Here is a 6,000-nt window from a genome sequence, read left to right on the forward strand (position 1 = left end):
CGGTAGGATGAGTAACCACAACAGTTGGCGAGCGTCCGCTTTGCGTTCTGGAGCAGAAAACTTCGGACAAAATCTGGGGTTTCGCAGGTGTTTGAGCTCGCGCCCAAGTGACGTAAGGTGCAAGGGCCCGTATAACTCGAAATTTATGAAAATATCCTTCATTTTAAGGAAAAAAATAAAGGAGGAAGAAGGTCGATGACAGAGGTCCAATCGACGGTGCTAAAGGCGTTTCGGCTCTCGCACGGAAGCCTTTTGCGCAGACACCGGCTAATAGGGTCGCCGCGATGTGGCAAAACCTATCGCAGCCACTTATCACAGCTCTTCGGCAATGTATTTTTTAATTGATAGCAGTTATAGGGACTCCCCAGGAGAATTTTAGTCGTCGTCGTCGCCGTGAGGTTCCGCATAAAATGCGACAAGACCCTGTGGCGCCCCGCGCGCCTTTTCCTCCAGGTACGAGAGAAAGCATGCGAGGGTGAGCCGAGAAGGAAGGGGGCTTGACCCTCACCGTATTCCCCTGCGCACAATCTCGGAAGTCAAACGTACCAAAGGGGAGGGGGGTGGTGGTGAGCGCGCGATAACATTATCAAGCACGCGCCAGAGGGGGCAGGTGAACGGGCGTCTCCTTCACAAGCCCGACCGTCGGTGCTGATGTCTGTACGCGCGGCTCAGCGCACACACGGTGCACGAGAGTTATGTTGAAAGTAATCTGCGTCAGGTACCTGCAAGGGCTGCGCGAGCTGAGCTGTATGGTGACTTGATGGGCACTGTTCTCGTGTGCCTAATGTGAAGTTTCGGAGATGCGTTTTAGTGACAGGCAGCACGAGGCATCTGCTCCCCACTGTCTGCGCTGTTCAATTGCCAGCGTAGTGTCAGCGAGTGTTCGTGGTCATCGAGTGAGATCTATTTACATAATCGTGCGTGACTCCACGCTTGTTAATTTAATTACTAAGCGAAAGTTTACTGCGATTCATGCGGCCGCTAAAGCTACGAATCTTACTTTCTGTAATTGTTGATTTTTTTTTAATGTCGCTATCATTGCTTCGTCTTTGGGGTGGAACTGCGACCTTTTGTTAGCTAAAACAAGGCAAGACAAGGCAGAAAGCTAGTTTAACGTATGCTTTTCCAAGCACGAGAGCGCAGGACACAAGCCTTTTCTGTGGCGTACATAGACATTCGATCACCTTTCAAGTGGTCTCGTTTAACTCGGTCTTCCCTGCAGAAATGAGTGTCAACAAATGATCAAGTGGACATTGAATAGTGGAAAAGTCGGCGAGAATAAACATGAGAGGCAGCAAAACTCTGAAGGCACGCAGTCATTACCATTCATGCGAAGCATTCTTTACCTCATACCGGGTACTTTGCCATAGTTTCCTGTCTATATGCATATGCTAATTTCGGGAATGTTCATTAAAATTAAGTGTGCGACGAGGTGATTATTTGAACCAGGGTGACCAGCGCGTTAACCCGACGCCCTACCCATTAGGCTACAGACGCATGCACACTTCTTTCGTACCAGCTGGCGCTTTGAGCCGATTGGCGCGTTCGTGATGTCAAGCAGCAACACTGTGCTTAGAGAGGCGAGATAACGTGCGTGAACGCCAGTTTCAATTATGACACAGGGACTCAAGGATGGAACGTGCGAATTATTGTCAGCCTTACAATGTTTTTTTCTGTGCGTTACGTCTCATAGCAAGAATTTGCTTGTGAAGGTGAGAGCGCGCAAGTGTTTCTAGTCTTTTCCTTGTGGAAGCTAGCGCTTTGAGACGATATGTAACACCTCCCACCTCCCTTTCGTAATCTACTTCCCCTCCCCAGTTCTTCTCTCGTGGAAGCTAGCACTTTGAGACGCAATGCGTCCCTGCACCCGATTTCATAGCCTACCTAATTTCCCCAGTCCTCGCTGCAGGTAGCACTTTGAGACGCAATGCGATCCTGCGCCCGATTTCATTGTCGACCTAATTTCCCCAGTCCTCGCTGCAGATAGCACTTTGAGACGCAATGCGATCCTGCACCCGATTTCATAGTCGACCTAATTTCCCCAGTCCTCGCTGCAGATAGCACTTTGAGACGCTGTGTGACACTTCATCACCTTGATGATAGAGCTACTTTCCCCACTCATTCCCTCGTGGCAGCTAGCACATTGAGACGCTATGTCACATTGCACCCCACTTTCCTGTTCGACCAACTTTCCCCAGTCCTTTCCCTTGAGAACTAGCGCTTTCGAACGGAACACGTGACACTGTCTCCCCGACTTCGCGATCAATCTACTTTCCCCAGTACTTCCCTCGTGGTGGCTAGCACTGTGAGACGCTATGTGGCATTGCAACCTCGCCTTCCTGATCAGCCTACTTTCCCCAGTCCTTCACCCCGACAGCTAGCGCTTTCGGACGCTGTTTGATATTGTACTGCCTTCAGGATATGACAATGTTATACTGGAACATGTTGTAACGTTTCTTCGACGGTATACACGCGTTGTCTTTCTTTTATAAGCAACATGTTGCTATGCGAGCATGTTAAGGACCATGGTAAGGGTGACAATACCACACACGCTCCATATCTGCGATGCGATGCGTACATACGTCTGCACGCATCGCATTTAGTTGCATAACAGTGAATTAATAGTTTCACGAAAGTTTCAATTTAATAGACTTCCAACACATACGTTAGCTTTGCTCGGTTTTCTGTGTGTCAGAAGCTACTGTGACGAAAAAGTAGAAGAAGAAGAAGTGAACGTGTCATCGTGCGGAGCGTGCTTGCTGATCTGCGCGTGAAAGGAACGTCACCGGCCTTCAGAATCTGACGACGAAGCACTCGCTGACGTCCTCACCTGGTTGCCCGATCTCACGCAAGGAATAGCGACTCGCATGACTCATGAGAGGCGCTCATTAATTACGCGTATACGGCTTCACTTTCGTGGCCCGTCTACTCTCGCCTATTTCTGCGACGCCTCTGCACTGTTACTCACGTTCAAGGAAACCCAGCGGAGGTTGCTTTGAGGTATGTAAACCATCGTGTGAGCCGCAACGGTAGCTTAGCACTGCCTATGGCGACATGTGTTCGATCCCTGGTAGCAGCGACCGTGTTGCAGCGCTAAAAGAAACGATATAAAGACATTACGGACATATCGAATCATGTCTGAAATATCGTTGATATTCTCGACGATATAATTATGCCATCAATTACATCACACACTCTGTACTTCGTAGTCTTACCCCCGAAATTCACGGCTTAGTTTGGAGAGACGCCACAGTATCGAGGAACGAGGGGGTAGGGGGGGTGGAGTCGGCGCCGCACAATTCTGTCTATCTGCAATGCAGGAAACTTGCAATTATAACACAGCGTCACGACTATGAGACCGACGGTAACTTGTTGACAAGATCACATGTTCATTCTGAGAATTGTTACAAGGACAGCATAAGTAGTTATAGCTTCTGCGTTCTTTAAGGCATGCATCGTTTGAGAACGAAGCAGTTCGCTTGGCGGTCGAATTGCTGGTTTTCTCTTCCCTGCTACAGGGACGGGAGTAATTGCTTTCTCTGGAACAAGCCTTTCGTGTTCCTGTGATCTGGGACTCCCACAAAGTGTTGTAAAGGTATCGCAATTGTTCTGCTATTCTGAAATAACGTAATTTTCTCCCTTTTCGCCCATGCAGTCACACGTCATTCCTCACCAGCATGCTGTCACCACTGCAACCTTCTGGCGGCCCATCCTCGTCATTTCTCAAGCTTCACTTTTTGTTGTTACACGGCTGTAAGTACACGCAAAGAAATGCGAAGCCTATTAAAAAAGTTCTACTATCGGCATACCCCACTGCGAGTAGTGGTGCACCACATCTCTTAATGGTATAAGTGAGCTTCGCGTGAGATAACGGCATGGAAGGGACGTGAATATCCTTTACACACACACACACACACACACACACACACACACACACACACACACACACACACACACACACACACACACACACACACACACACACACACACACACACACACACACACACACACACACACAAATCGATATATAAACGTGTTTCCAGATTAGCCTCAATAAATGGCCTCCCGCCTCTATTCTGTATTACGAGGATATATGATTGCCCTCTCGCATCCTTGTTTCTGCACTCGAGAAAATGAGCATCGGGCGAAAAAGAAAATTCCTCTCTGCTTTTTTTTTTTCTTCACGCGCAGCATTCGCCAGCGTGAAGCCATTCGAGGGCTTGTTCGCCGTCTGGCTGGGCGCCTCACCGACGGTGATCGGCCTCGTAACCTTCACGGTGTGCGTGCTGAGATTGCCGTTGAAGGTCGTCATCTGCCTGCTGGCCGACGTGCGCTACAACATCTGTATACTGATCGCGCTAGCCGCTTTCGCCGAAGGCTCCCTGAGCTTCTACATGAGCTTCATGCGACCCACACACACGCGGCGTACGCATGTCTTCGAGTTGAGCACCAACTACTCGAACGCCGCGGGCTCGCGGATCATCTGCTTCCCGCTCCGGCTGAAGGACATGCGGAGCGGCTTAGGCGCCTCGGAGCTGACGTGCCGGCTTCGCTGCGGCTGCACCGACGACCCGGCCAAGTACCCGAACATAAACAGCGTACTCAACAGCAGTTTCCTGTACGAGCACCAGGGGCGCTGCATGTCGTCGCGGAGCTTCGACGAACTGCTCCGGGACTACTACTGCGAGATATCCAACGAGTACGCGTGCCGTATGCAGTGCAGGCCCGCGGACGATGCGCTCTCGGGAGGCGCTCTCTGGAACTACGCCGCGGCGTACGCGGTCTCGGGCCTTGCCATGTCCTCGATGACACCGCTCTCGGACGCCGCGGCCTTCTTGTTCATTGACAGGACCGGAAAAGAGCTGGCCACGGTGTACAGCAACTACCGACTCTGGGGCGCCGTGGGATCGGGAGTCGTGGCCGTGGCCGCGGGCTACGCGAACGAGCGGAGCGGCGACTCGTTCGGAACCCTGGACTTCACGTCGGGCTTCTACATCAACGCCAGCCTCAGCACGCTGGACATGATCACCATCCTGTACGTGGCGATTCCGCGCAGAATGCGCAGGGAAGAGTACATGGAGGCCGTCGACTCGCTACTCGCCTCGCCGCGTAGCGTGTTGCTCCTGATCACGCTGTTCGTGGTCGGCTTCCTCTCGCCTGTCTTCTCGCTGCTGGGTTTCGTCTACCTCCAGGACCTCGGTGCCGGCCATACGCTCGTGGGCATCGTGGTCGCGGCGCAGTGCCTCCTGGGTCAGCTGCTGTCCCTGTCGGCGGCGGAGGTGTTCTTCAAGCGGCTCAGGCAGGGCGTCGTACTGAGCATCACCCTGGGAGCGAGCGCGGTCCGCTGCTTGGCGTTCGCGTTGGCGCAGAACACGTGGCACGTGATCCCCGCCGAGCTGGCCTACGGCTTCTGGTACGGCCTGTTCTGTGCCTCCAACGCGGCCTACGCCTGCAACCAGGCCCATCTCGTCGCCCAGGCGACGGTGCAGTGCATTCTGGGGGTCGCCCTCGAAGAATTCGGTACGCCTGAAATAGCCTCTACAGGCACGAGACCATCCTCGAAAGTATCTGCTGCGTTCCTCACGTTTCCTCGTAGGCGAAACAGTATGAAGATGCGCTATGCAAGTATAATGCGTGGGATATCGGGAACGTAATGAAAGAAAAGTTATAATTATGGAGTAAACGAAATAACTATTCATCAGAAACGTAGTATATTCTAAATTTGTCCACAATATATCATACTGAAGCAGTAGTTGCTTGCCTTTGCTCATCAAAAAGATAAGAAGCCATAGAGGATTTCGTCATTAACTGAGTGTGATGAAACGTCTTTCTTAACCTAAATGAAAAAAAAAAGAAAACAATTATATCCACGGCCTAAGGGACTAGACATTAAAACATTTATTAAGGACGTACTGCTCCTTATAATACCTAGGATACTCGTGTAGACGGGCCTGCCATTACATGTGCACCATTAATTATAGATCTCGCCATTTGCACC

This window comes from Dermacentor andersoni, chromosome 4, assembly GCF_023375885.2.
Source record: "Dermacentor andersoni chromosome 4, qqDerAnde1_hic_scaffold, whole genome shotgun sequence".
In the NCBI taxonomy this organism is placed as follows: domain Eukaryota; kingdom Metazoa; phylum Arthropoda; class Arachnida; order Ixodida; family Ixodidae; genus Dermacentor; species Dermacentor andersoni.